The sequence below is a fragment of the Osmia lignaria genome, chromosome 3, assembly GCF_051020975.1.
Source record: "Osmia lignaria lignaria isolate PbOS001 chromosome 3, iyOsmLign1, whole genome shotgun sequence".
Lineage (NCBI taxonomy): Eukaryota > Metazoa > Arthropoda > Insecta > Hymenoptera > Megachilidae > Osmia > Osmia lignaria.
In genome coordinates, this window is record NC_135034.1 from 6,295,866 (window position 1) to 6,310,408 (window position 14,543).

A 14,543-nucleotide genomic window follows, 5' to 3' on the forward strand; every position below is an offset into this window, starting at 1 on the left:
CGTTTGCCACCATTTCTCCCCCTCTTCTCTTTGTTTTCTCTCTTTTTCTTAGCCACGACCTGCCCCACTATCTCGCGTTCAGCCGATGGAGGATCTTCCAGGCGCCGCCTGGACGTTGACCCCGAGGCTGCTTACGGCCCTGACCAACACTCGCTCGACTTCTTCCATCTCACCGACTGCTCATTCCGACAGACTAGTCATCGCCTCTATTAATCAGAAACTCAACAAAGTTTCAGCACCGAACACCTTCGGAGACGTATCTAATTGTTTACTAGGCACCGATTGAATCGGTGTCTGAATTTCGTGAAAAATTCTTTGGAACATTCAGTAATTAAAATTAGAAGGCTTCTTATCGCGAGGCTTGTTACATCGTTGCCCGACCCGACTGCCCTTTGAAATTTTATCCGTCGAGAATCTTTCTCGTTAATTAACGTTTCTTCATCCTCCTCGGCTATTTCTCGCCTCGCGTTAATCTCCTATCAAGTTCGAGATATTTTTCAAGAAAACTCGTCTCTTCGCATCAACCACGCTCTGCTCGTAAATCTGTGGGAGATTTGAACAACTCGTAACGCGACGGTTCCAGCGGATGGAACGGTCGGATCGTCGAACTTTGGACAAGCATCATCGGAGGAAACTTCCTTCGTCAGCATCATTTCGAAACAGTGATTCTGTCCGCTGTTCACGGTGCATTCAGCGAAAATATACGCGAACGGCACAACGGATGTCGCGTTCATAAGTGACACGCATGGAATCTCGTAATGAACGGCTGTTTTGCGAGCATTAAACGAATTCTCATTTGCGAACAATGAAGATGGAAGATGGCAAGAAAATTACATCGATTTATGCGTGTCGAGCCGGGTCTCGGTGTTTTTTCCATTCTAGAATCGTTGAAACGACGCGACGCGAGGCGACGCGGCGATTGTTCGTCCGCGAACACTGACACGTTCACGGAAGAGGAGAACCCTCGCGAAAAGCATTTAACGTGTCTCATTATGCCTAACAATATCCTCGAACGCCTTCTCTACCTATTATCTCTTCCGCCCTTAATCAGTAACGCTCAATTTCTAACTCGGTAATTTACTCGGCGCGTGTTCACAGCGCGCTTGGAAAGCAAGAGGAAAGTGAAAAGGAAACCGTACCGATTACGCGAACGAAACGCGATCAGTTTTCGAAAACAAACTAGATTACTTATGTTGCGTTCTATGGAAAATATATGATTAACTTCTTTTGTTCTCCTCGATGCGGAAAGCAATTATTAGCAATTGTCGACGGTACCTGAAAAGAAAGGAAAACGTAGGGAAAGGTGAGGTGACCGGATCGAATAAGAAGGCGCGTAAAGGCGAACGAACTCGAGGAAAGAAAGGTGAAACGGGACGGAAGGAGACAGCAGTTCATTATCGAACACTTAGCACGTTTTAAATCTACTTCCTGGCTGTGCTACACAGCGGATAACCCTTTGAGTAATGAATTTCATTTCATGATTGTTCGCGGCGAGGTTTTCTTTTTAACGCAATACGGACACTGCAGTGATCACCGTTAAAGGTTAAAGGGGATTCGATCTTGATACGTTGACGCAATCATACGGTCACGAATCGGCCTCGAGTTGGAAAGCAAAGGACGCGAAATTGACCTGAATCCTCGTCCTAGCAGATGAGATACCCAGATTGGTACCGCTTGCAAATTGATCGATTAACGGTACACCGATCGACAAACGTCCACTTTGATCGTACTCGTGCTCCAGATACAGGATGACAAACACGAGTGAAGGCCGCGAAAGCTCACTGTATCGAATTCTTGTATATACGGAATCTAGCTGTGCAACAGTTATGCCAACGGTATAACAAGAACAAATTAACTTCTGAAATTTGAATAACGATAACGCGGTGACACAGTTTGTTCAGTCACGGATTCTCTATTGGAATTAGGCTAGGTTACAAGATTTCCGGTGCTCGTTCTGGCGGTTTTAGCCACCCTCGCCGGTCACTTTTTCGTAGCCCAAATATGCGAACGGAACGGTTCTACCGGTCTGTGATCCGGTTCTTAGCCCGTCCTTATATTTCGCCGGCCAACTAACCGCTCTACTGCACTAAAAACACACTTCGTCCCGTGTGCTTATGTACAATCGAGAGATGGAAAGAACATTAGCACAAAGGGAGCACTTGTCCCTACGTTTGATCCTCGCGTTCAAAGTTCGCCGCATCATCTCGTATCATCTCGTTTTGTCGCGAAGTCTCATTTTTCTTCTTTGTCAGGCGACGCGATTAGTGTGTGATCGCATCGGCCAATAGCGCGCGACGATCTACAACGCATGCGCGTATCGTACCCGCATTCCTTTCCCTAATGTTCTTTCCATCTCTCGACAGTACCTACCTTGCTGCACGTGTCTCTTCGCTTTTCACCATTATCCTGTTTCGATTATCCCGAATCGATTCGATTCGTCTCTCTGGAAGGTCGAGAACGTTTTAAGACCATTTGCGGCAATCCGTTAGAAGGCAGTCGAAAGAAACACCGGAAAGAAAAAATCCGGTTCCTGTTCAGCGAACTCCTCTTAACTTGTGTATCGCGAAGGGCGATGACTAATGGACTGTAGGCGACATACTCTGGATAATCGTTTCTGGGGCACGCGTGAAAGACCACTAAACGCGTATAGACGGATTTTACCGTAATATGGCAAATATATAGGTGCTCGAACGCGTTCCATTTTCACACCCACGTGGCTTGTAAGCGGTCGTTATCGCGAGCCACGACGCGCTAATCTCGCAAAAACGCGGTTACCGTTTGTCGGCACGGATGCACGGGCCGAAGAATATCGGCTTGAATCGCGCCTTCCACTTCGTTCCTTTCCGTTACTCCTCTCTCCTGGTTCCACCGTTCATGGACCATGATACCTGATACACGGATAAACCGAATACGGAACAATTCTGTCGTTCGATCTGCACGACTTTTCCGGGATCGTGGATCACGATGCACCAGAGCTCGATGACGAATTGCATTTAGGTTTAGAAAGAAGAGAGGCTTGGTTCAAGAGAATTGTACCGTTTGTTCATTTTTTTCCATACAAAGCTGTGTTATTTTGTGGGGGTTGAGCGGAGCTTGCGGTTCTTAGTGCCTGGGCCTTTTTCCTGTGATGGCCGCAAGGTGTCGCGCGTGTAGCTCCATCCTTTCTCGCAAGCGGTCCATAGCGAGTGGACCTACAGAACCCAGGCGTCTAGGGCAAGGACCGTCCATGTCAGCCCCAGTGACGCCATCATTTTTCCGTTGACATCCTACTATTTATTTATTTACTTTATTTTAATAAACGGGACAAGTCCTATTAGTGTACATAAATAAATTTTACAAAAGCAGGTGACGTAAAAGAAAATATTATCAATATTTTCAATAAAGGAAGTTACGTTACTTGTAAAAAAATCTAAGTGCATACAAAAGGAGTTTGCTATTCAACACATGCGATTTACCGGATTTTATGCCATAGAGTCACCATTTGTTCTAATCTAACTTGTAGGTAACAATATTAGTACCACGGGCTGTGAAACGCTTTAAAGCGATAGTAAATAAAAGCGTTAGCCAGTCGTAGCCCCTTAAAGAAAGCCAAATAAGGGCGTCATGGTAGTCAAAGTATTATGTACCGTTTAAAGATCGACAAGAACGCGTAACGATCGTGAAATCGAGTCGGGCAGAGTAAGCATAACGATATATATAAATTTCCTTGCCAGTTTCTGCGCTTTCATGGTATGTTAAGTAGCCACGACGACGGTCCCATAATAGGCCCCGTAAACGGATGCGAAAGGCAGGGGAGAGAAAAGCAAACAGGGACACGCGACTGCAACCATCCAGTGAGAATATTGGTTCAGCAGTTTGTGGACCGCGCAACGGTAACCGCTTCGCTCTTCTCTCATGCTTGCGTTCGAACACCGTTACACTTATGAGCATGGCCACCATAAAACGCTACGACCTTAGTTATCGGTATACATACTCGCGAGGCCACGGCCAAGGAACGACGCCCACCGGTGCACGTTGCACGATGCACTTTTATTTCCTCGACTCCGCTCCATTCCACTTGGCTCGACTCCGCTCGTACCGGTTTCCCGTTAACCGTCGTATTTCCGTGCGGATCTCGCCTCTCCCTCGATTTTTGAAAATCATTAGTCTCGCTTGGTAGCTCGCTCTCATTATCTGGTCTAGAGATTCGAAGGTTAAAGGCCAGACGAACGATAGCCCGTTAACGGATTACCAACTGCAAACAATTAACGACAATCGGACGATCTCTAGAGGGAAGTAGAAAAATTGAAAAAAGATATTTCTTTTCTTCCTTGAATCAGTTCTAAAGTACGGTGCGGTATCAGGTGTACGCGTCAGTTCCACGAAGAAGACTAATTAACGAGATCGCTTGGTAACTGTATCAATTAGACAAGCTGCGACCGATTGTTCCGTCGGACAGGAATATTTCGCGATTTATAATCGCCGCGGACCGTTACCTTTCTTTTCTCGCGACAAGATTAATCGGGATTGTGCAACAAACGAACGAAACAGATGGATGACGAGATAGAATCCGTCAATTTTAATTGCACGCAATGCAACGTCTAACTGTTTACGCGATAACTGTGGCACAAGGTGAACAATCTTTACCGGGTTTAATGCGATTTTAACAGCAAACCGACGCACCGTTATCGGTCTAGAAGAGTTCCCTGAGAATCGGCTGGCATGGAATTATCGTTCCTCCCCGGATTACACGTTGCACTCTTCTGCTTGCTCGTGTTCATCGTATCCAAGGAGATTCCGTCGAGTTAACTAACGTTTAAGAACGGCTTTCCTCCTTAAAAACTTCCTCGTAATCGTACACTCGTCTTTTCGTCCTTGCTTTTGTAAAACGAAACTTTGCCTGAAAGTATATACCTGCTCAGAAATCAGCCATTTTTTTTATTATTTCGAATAAACGTTTCTATTTTTCTTTCAGGTAATTGGATTACTTTTTTATTAAACACGGTGCCTAAGCTACTTCCTTAGACAACTTTGGTGAGTACCATCTCCCTAAATCTTTTTTTTTATAAACAATCCCATCGGGTGTTCGACCAGCTTCGGCGATCATCGTCTAGAGGCTGTTTATCATCCCCTCTGAAAATCCTCTTTTTTTATCGATCTTATTTTCATTAGGAGCAAAAAAGAGAAGGTTGCGGTCCGCCGACCTCGCAACGTATAATTTAGGACGATCGAATCTGCGGTACACGACCACTAACATGTTCTATCTTTCACGAGCGCAGCGGTTAAAGTTATCGTTCGGATATAATTTTATATGTTTGACTATCGAAACACCGAACTCTCGTTCCAGTCTCGTCCCATTAATATTCAACGAATGGCTAACCCTTTCTGCTCGGTAGCTTCTCGCACCGACATTCTTCTCTGACGAACTTAAAAATAATTGAGCCACGTGACTCGTACTTTGACCGAGCGACGGATAAATCGAAGTAAATTGGTCGCGATTAGAAATCGACGTGTAACCGATTGCCAGCTTAACGGTAAATCGCGTAACAAATCGAACGATGGATGAGAAATGGTGAATGAAACGCGGCTCGACTAGTTTGGTAACTCGAATGGATGTCCGATTAAAACCGTTGTTCGGTCAACTTTTGCTCGACCTCATTCCAGTTAACCCTGCACCAGCTGAAAGTCTACCGAAGACCATCGAATACGTGCAACGATGGAGATTTGCTAATTAAAATAACAGCGCTCAGTTTGCTCCTAGTTTTTGCAAATTCGAATGGGTCGATGGCTCCACGAAGGTTATGATTACCAAGATTGGTAATGATTCGTTTTGAAATTACCCGAGGATTATTAGGATAATTTCTTACGGCTACTCGAGGATTGTTTTTATTTTCGACGCGAAATACATGATAGACAGGAGAGAGAGATAGCGATGAGGATCTTGACACAGAGATTGCCTGTCTATCCTTCGAGCTCGACCACCCAGACGAAGCAGTCCATTAACTATGCGATTATTTTAAACGAACGTTTCATTAAAATCCAGTTGTCCCGTTTGTTGGATTGCACGAGTTGCTGACACTCAACGAGGACGTAGAAACGAAGGATCGACGATTCCCTATCGGTAATCTTCTTCGGGCGACCTGTAAAATTGGAGATGAAAAATCGAGTAAGAGATTAACGATTAAGATTCGAGAAACGGAAATAGACGACAGTTTATGAGTCACAGAATGCGACTGGGTGTTGACGAAACGATTTAATCAGCAAGTTCAAGCCGCATTGCGCAATATCCAGATTTTCGAACGCTCGCTTTTGACCTCTTTTTCGAGCAGACTTTACCGTTACGCGAACACAACCGTGAAATGATGATCCTTCCTTACCTTTACGATTCCTTTCTACCTTTCTCTGCGAACCGTTCGACGAAATGAAAATATCATTGATAAAAATACAGTAGTACCTCGGTATACGTCGTGCAACCTCATTAATGTAGGTATAATATTAATAGTTTATTTTTTTTACATGAGAACGAATTAATCATTTTTACATTACTTCTTATGGGAAAGGTTGGTTTGGTATAAGTCCAAACATCAGGAACGGATTAAGGTCGTATACCGAGGTACCACTAGTTGTTTAGTAACGAGAAACTGTTACAAGCTGTTTCTTCGATCTTCTCCAGTGATCGTTTCGCGAATACCGAAGCAATCCGGTGATAGAAGGAATTCCCATAGAGAAGTCTCGCGAAAGAAAACGTTTTAATCTCGCGAACATTCAACGATTGTACCGTTCTAACGGGTCAAAACTTCGTAAGTACGTGACGCGTGGGAGAAAAACACTGAAATCACACGCCGAGTGTTCTGAATCGGTAAAGATCTCTCGGTGTCCCTTTGATCCGGGAGAATAAGCATCGAAGAAGCGAGTTTCCCCGTTTTTATAGAATTCTAAGTAGAATTGGTCGGTGGTTCGTTGGACTCGGTTAACGAAGCAATTAGACGATTCCAGTTGGTACACGAACATCGTTCGACGATGGTCTCGCATTATTCATCTTCCTTGTCGTTACCACAAATGAAACAGCTACGAGTCGATAGAAACCTAATCCCTGACGTCTGACAAAGTAAAATCTTCAGAGAAGATGAAATAAAACGGATCCTTGATAGAATTGAAGTATCAAAGAGAGGAAGAATTGACGATGCAGCGGATAGGCAATCCAAACAGCCGAACGAGAGATCTTTAATTAACCAAGGCGGTGTTCAATTCCGCGTGCCTTTCGCCCTCTAATTTCGCATTCCCCGAGTAAAAAGGCAAAGGGGTTGTCGAGGGAGAGAATGGCTGGAAGGTATCGTGCGGTTATTTGCAGCCGATTCAGGCACGCCTGAAGATTGATTACAAGGCGTGCGGCAGTGCAGCCGTTGAGCGGTGCAGCAAATGCATTTCGCGTACGAAAGAGGAAAGGTAATGAGAGTGATTCTAGTCTTATAAAAGATTCAGATCCTTCGTGTTACTTTATTTATAAGCAATGAAACGTGTACAGTAGATGCAAATTTGGATATCAACTCGTTTGATATCGCGTGCTCGATGCAGTAGCTACCGAAGAATAACAGCCAGAGAAATGGCCGGCTCAATCGGGCTAGAAGATAAAGAAGAAAGGAAGAGAAGGCCGGTGTAATACCATTGGAAGTTTATTTAGCAGTTTTTCTCTCCGCCGAAGCCGGTTGTGCCGGTCTCGCCAGCTGATCCTTCGACTCCTTTATAATTCCGTGCCTGATATCGGGTATTAAAAACCGTTTTCTCCATTCAATTCCTTTGCCCGAGGTGGTAATGAATATGCAAGGAGGCTTGCCCATTCCCGACGAGGATCTCTGCATTTTTCATGCCGATAAAAACCGATCTGCCCAGGTGTAACTAGAAAATTTCAACATTGTTAGCGAACAAACCATAGCAAACACCCTCGGCTCGTTTATTCTCCCATTCTAACAACGAATCGTACAAATCACCCTATTAATGGCAATGGTAAAAGGATGCAGAGATGTCACCGAAATGGCAGCTGGCTACAAGTTGAAACAACACAGTGAATCGGAGGAACGCTGTTTTCAAGATCATCCTGCAAAACCGCACACACTTGCATAAGGAACTTTCGTTGCAGGGGTCTGTTTCACGGTCGTTGAAAAAGCGGGTCAGTGTCGGGTGGAAGGTGGAAGGATGCACTTTCACCGCGCTTACCAGTGCTCCAGGTAATCGCAATTCAGTTTATGTAACACGAAAGCCACAGAATCGTCTATCTTTATTCTTTTATCACACCTGCAATAGAGAAATCACTCGGGAAACACTGTTCTAAATAATTGCATTATCTCGATATTAAAAAAAGAAATCGCTTTGGCGAGATAATTGAAGCGATTAAAGCGCGAAGGAATAGGAATACGATATTTAACGATTATTCCCGATAGGCAAATCGGCAATTATTCGTCTTAATGAAGGATCAACGACCTGGGTTAATCGCGGATTGTCAGCAACGTTTCCAGAGGCGTCTGTCTAATCGCGGGATTAGAAACTAGATTTTACAGGTGAAAAATTTCCTATCGAGAGGCTGGCAATCGGAGTCTTATCAAGCTTGACTAATTGATCGGTGCTCGTTGCTCGCTTCCTTATCCCTCCCCCTTAATCCACGCTGAACCGTGCTCGCTTAACTGGAATTATGCAAACGCCGACCTTACTCGCAAATCATCGAAGAACAAGCTAGGATGCTCGCGCGAGTCGAATCGTTGCGCAATGATTCAATGTCGGAACATCGATTATCGATGATGAAAGGTCGGCGAAATCTCCGTTATCGATTTTTAAACGATTCCATCGAAGAATCAAAGAATTTCTCTATATTTCTAATTTACCGTGCCATTCGAAATAATTACTAGTCCCTCGTTAGCTTCGGACCGAAGGCACAGCAGATAAAATCAGCCATTTGCACCGGGAGCAAATTAAGACATACGTTTCTCCGAACTGTCCCATCTTGAATAATTTTACGGTGCTCATTAAATCGCTACACCCACGCCAAATTGAAAGCGGACCTGTGGTTTTCTCTCGAAAGATGGTTCTTTCTTTTTCGTTCATCTATCAGTATGGTATATTCGTTATATGTACGTTATATGTAGAGAACGATGGACCGATACTGGATTACTTTAGAATCCATGCATCCTGGAGAATCGTGGCGCAACGATCGTTAGTTTGGAATCTCCTTTGGTGGTAGAGGGTCGGAATGGTAGATTTAAAAGAAATTCAACGAACAAGCGGTTTCGTGTAACCAAGATCCACGGATACGCCCTCCCTCGTGGATCCTATCCTCCTCCTTCTTCGTGGTCCTCCGTATCCTTGTCACGAAGCACGGTGTTGCGGTAGATCGTGTCCTTGAGCGGTACATCTCCAGCTCTTCCTCGGCGTTCTTTTATTTCCTTTCTTATGTTCCTTTTCTGCCGCCGTCGTTGGTGCACGGGTCTGTTCCGCTCGTAGCTCGCCTATTCCTGGCCACTCCATTTGCATCGGGCAACAAGAAGGCAAAGAAAATGGAAGGATAGAGAGAGAGAAATAGATGGCGGAGAAGCCGAGATCCGCTTAGACGGCTGAAAAAAATGGCGGAACACGAAAGCGAGCCGCTCGTGCATCGGTGAAGGAAGACAAAATGTCGCGGGGGAGAGGTTTTACATGGCCGTGGCTACATAATATCTCGTTGCCGTTCCCGGCTGCACGAATAGACCGGATGCTGCGTCCAATCGCGTCGCGTTGCTTAAAACTCCTCTCCGTCTTGAATTTGCAACCAGACTTTCCTGCACCTTTCGAAACCATCTGATAAGAACGCGTTCCACGGTGGCTCGACTGTTTGCCATTTTTCACAACCGGCCTTCCAGTTTTATTATTTGCCGAGCTGATGGTAACCTTTGCTGCCGTTCGCAAATATCAAACTTTACACGCGTATATATACTGTTATACGCATACCGCACGCGTCCGCGATTTTTCTAATGGCACCTAGGCTTTCTTTTCTTCCCTCCGTTCGTTACAACGGGACCATCGCGGATTCGCAAACGGGGAACGTTAGATACGGTGCAACAGCGTGCAACTGAATTGTCGCGAAACTTTTACCGTGTGCAGTTCACGTAGCGAAGTCACGTTAGGTCGCGGCCCACCGTGTTGTCCGTCGATGTAACGGGCCACCCGCAGTCGTCTTGCTCGCTCTGGCAATTCCACATATATTATGCCTATCCCGGCAACCCCTTGGCTCGAGTAGCTCGGGTTCGCTTGCGGTTCCCCGTCCGGCGACACCGCGGACCATTGTGTTTCCGCGAGCTTCCGCGATGCTACCTCCGAGCTGCCACGTAACGGAACTTCGTGTTCCCGGCTCGTAACAAAGTACACCGGTAACCTTAACAAATCCGTTCTTTGCTACCTAACGTCCGATCGTTTCCGTTGCTCCGTGAAACGTAGACCGACAACGGAATTCGGTAAGACCGCAATTGCGAGGCAACAATCGTGAACGTCGTTAGACCGGAGATCGTCGAAGGCTTCGTGTTTCAGCAAATTCAGTCGTCACTGACGCGATCAAAGACGCGGCTGTGTACGGTCTCCATTGGAAATTCAATGGATTCCTGGTAATATCGGTTTAGTTTTTCTTTCGAGATAGTAATACGTTCCATAGGCTATCTCACGCGAAACATCTGCTTCGATTCACGCGCCAACGATTGCGGCGAGCGCTATTTCTGTGCCCCGCTCTGGTCCATCCGGCGGCTAAACACTGTAATTCCACGGATAAGAACGAGTTTCCGAATGAAATCGCGAGTTTCTTCGGAAAAAGAGACCTTCGACACTCGGGAGCCAGACTCCAGTGGTAAATGCTAATTTACTACGCTCGTTTTCTTTTCCTTTTTGCGAAACGTATTGTAATACTTAATCTGCTACAGAGTAGCAGTACTATAAAAATAGAAAATTTCAGGAGACAAGAGGGCTGCGTTACAACGCGGTGATCTTGTCAACCGGTCGACAAAAGAACTGGAGACTCGTTTGAAGAAGAAATCCGCGAGTAAACTCGGCCAATGATAACGATCGATCCGAAGAAGGGTACACACTGGTGCACGAGCCGATCTCGATAAATCTTGAAAGTAATTAGCGGCCGTATGGTGGTTGTCTTCGTGCTCGTTTCAAGGCACGCCGGATGAGTCCGTGCAAAGCGAGTAGAATGCAGACTGTACGCTCTAGACGGACAAGGGAAGGAAAGAGTCGAAAGGGACGAAGCAAGAAATATGATTATACCTTCTTCTCCCTCTTCTTCTCCTTCTTCTTCTGCTTCTTCTTATTCGCTAGAGATGGCTAGAGGTGCAACGACCTCCTACAAGCCCTTCGCTTCCCTTGCTCTTATCCTGCCATCCTGCTATCGCGCCACGGGAATAATAATCTAAAAGGGCAACCGTACGACCTTTCGCGTGTAATATTCCAATCGTACTTTGATACTATTTTATGCGAAACGTTTGGAAAAATCAACGTACGCAATGGAGGATGCAGTTTCAGTTTAAAAAAAAGGAAGGAACGTTTGTCTCTCCATCGTCTCTCGTCAATGTCGTTTGGTCGATCGCGATCGTAATCGAGGCCGTTCTGTCGAACGGATCGAGACGGCGCTCGTTTGATTTATCGATCACGAGTCACGTCATTAACGAGAAAACAGTGTAATTGGAAGGGATCGAGTGAACGGAGTAGACGGAAAACGAGCCTCGTCCTCTTCGAGGATATCAGCATCAGCATTGAACCTAGGGGATGAGAACTCTATTCCAGCCTGTCAGCTCTTCCCTTCGTGCTGTCACGTCCGTGGACCGAACACGTCCGTCCGTCGGCTCGATCTTCTTCGTTTTTCATGCAAATTTAATCATCGCGGTGGGCAACTCGTTCCTCCCGATGGATCCTCGGAAGCGTACAACCCGGCCAAATAGAGTTTTAATCGCTTCTTTGGAAGCTCGCAGCTGTCTGTCGACGCTCGACGATGCACGGTAAAGTTGAGTAAGAATGTTCTTAAAGAACAGGCAGGATCATGGAAGATTCTGTCGACTCCCCTTCGGGCTATGTCGATGTAAACGGACGCGATCAACGTTTCCAACATTTCTTCGACGTTGTTCGAACATCGGTTCCGCCTCGTTGCTCGCTTACAACGAACGAACTTCAAACAATCATCCAGTCCTTCTTAACAATTGTCTCTCTTTCTTCTCTTCTACGAATACCAACCCCCCTAATTTTAGCCTTCGTGTTCCAAAGGGTATCATTTCTCCGGTTTGTTCAAGGGCGATGTTGATTTTATCCCGCAACGTTCTAATCTATCTTGACAGAGCTAAGAAACACGACTTCCCAGGCTACTTGATAAACTATTTCAAGTTATTCATCCTGTTAGATCGGAATCTATACACTCTGTTTGACGATGAATAAAATTCAAGCAATACCGTGTCCAAGTCCCATAGGGGTAGCACGGTTCATTAGTTTCAAGGTGTTCCTTTACGAGCTCCAGCATCGGCTAGATGGGAACGATTTCTCCTAGCCTTCTAGCTACTACTACTTTTCTCACGGAAGAAGAAGAAGAAGAAGAAGAAGAAGAAGCCAGATTCTAAACGGAATTCACCGCTTTATACGATCGAGAAATGATGAGCGATCATCTGCCTCGTCGGTGAAGATTTCCCGGGACGATGGGACTTGGTACAAGATCCATAGCTACCCGGGGGAATCCATGAGCCAGCTAGGCGCCGATTTACGTGCCTTCATTGTTTATGAATCTCTTATTCCACGAAAGGAAAGGCTCTCTTTCTCCTTTCTCATTATTTATGAATGTATTCGCGAGCTACCGTTCGGCAGTCGAGTTGGATAGGCAGACTCGTAAATCAGATTGTTGGAGTTCACCGTTGGAAGAATAAGCCAACGAATACCAGATGCCTCTCCCGATTCCTTCGGCTCGATTCGATCGCTTCAGCAACCTGTCACGGACCATAATATTCCCAGTCGAGACCTCGCGACGTCCAATAATGGACGCTCAGGAAATCGAGTGAATCGAGTTGAATGGAAAATTGAATGCCAGAAGATGTTCCTTCGAGTGAATCTCTGCTGCGCTACACAGAATTCACCAGCTGTCCTTCGTTTCACCTGAACGATTCCACTTCCACTTCCGGGGTGTCCCGTTTAAATGTTACCACCCGAGGGTAATCGATTTTATTGGAAATCGTGACAAGCAGCATTTTAGTGGACATTTCGATGTTGCCTCGAGCTAAGGACCAAGGGAATCGTCGAGGAGCTCGCTATCGTTCGATCTGCCACCGAGTAAAATATGCAAATAACAATCACCCTGCCGGAAATGATAGGTGGAGTGAAATTAGCCGGCGGAAGCGATGCTATCTCGCACCTTAATCTGCCACGCTGTTTTCCAGCCTGCCATCCGTAAATTCTGCTCGCCGTCTTCTTACTATACGATCCTCGCGATCATTTTTTATTCCTCTATGTATAATGGATAGATCAAGTTTTCGTTTCGAATTTGTAATATTTCTTGCGGTTGGAGTAAGCAATTTGAAAAGGATCGAAGGAAGATTTTAAGGGCTCGTTAACGAGCAGGACATCCCGAAGCGGGCAGCGATCGCGGCACTAAGTTTGCGGGTAGAGAAGGCTACAACCGTGGAGAGCCATTAATTTAAGCAACGGTGACGTCTCAAGGAGCATAAATCTGCATGTTCCGGTAGCGATGCGCGCGCAGGACCTTTCTACCGCGTCCAGGATGCGCGATCACGATCTTACGATCATACCCTCGCGGAGTTCGCATTTATCTCGCCACAAGGATCGAATTTATCTACACAACGGTGACCCCGCTTCAGGAAGCAACCTCTGAAAATCGATCGTATTACTCGAGAATGCGGTAAAAACGATCGTCTCGTTGAAAGTTGAACAATTTAGTGACGGACATCTATGTTTCAGAGAACAATGAAGCAATTTCAGATTATCGTATATAGGTATCCGTTCGATGAAAAAGAAATTCCAATTATCGGGCATCTGAAACACGCACGAAACGAAGCAAGAAGGAAAGTTTTCTCGGTTAAAGAGCGTGTAAACGTAATTCGGGGGAGAACCCGAGCACGTTTTTGCGGCAAGTGGTGATTTTCGGTGCCGCAGGACGAAAAGACCGGTCTCGTGGCTGGATAATTGATTCTTCACGGAACCGAAGAAGATCCCATCGAGTAATTGCGCGGACGGATCGCCGCGAGAGGTTCGCATAATCCGAACACAGGGGTTGGCCCGTCGTGACTTTGTAATTAACCGCCGCCGAGAAATCCCTGATTCTATATAAAATACCCCTGATCTCGCTTAATGACGAACAATTTACCGAGATCGCTCGATTTAATTAAAACGACGAACACGTCCTCGTTTCGTACATCCCTCGATGCACGATCCATATAAAACCACTATGAAAATGGTATGAAAAAGCATTTAATTGGTACACTTGGTCGAACGCACAGTAGCCTCAGTCATCCCCACATCCCAAACACGTTCTCCTCCTCCTGACATTAAACATTTTC

At 45.7% G+C, this 14,543-nt stretch overlaps 1 protein-coding gene across 7 annotated transcripts in view; it reads left to right on the forward strand.

Annotated features, from left to right (window-relative positions):
* The window catches only part of tyn (trynity), an 86,495-nt gene that overhangs the window by 61,750 nt on the left and 10,202 nt on the right, over positions 1–14,543 (forward strand). For 2 of the 7 annotated variants that reach the window (XM_076693177.1, XM_034326363.2), the window contains exon 2: positions 4,955–5,013. The exons of the other annotated variants lie outside the window; for them this stretch is intronic. The gene's annotated coding sequence lies outside the window, so the exon portion shown is untranslated. The remainder of the gene's footprint in view (positions 1–4,954; positions 5,014–14,543) is intronic. 7 annotated transcript variants of the gene reach the window in all.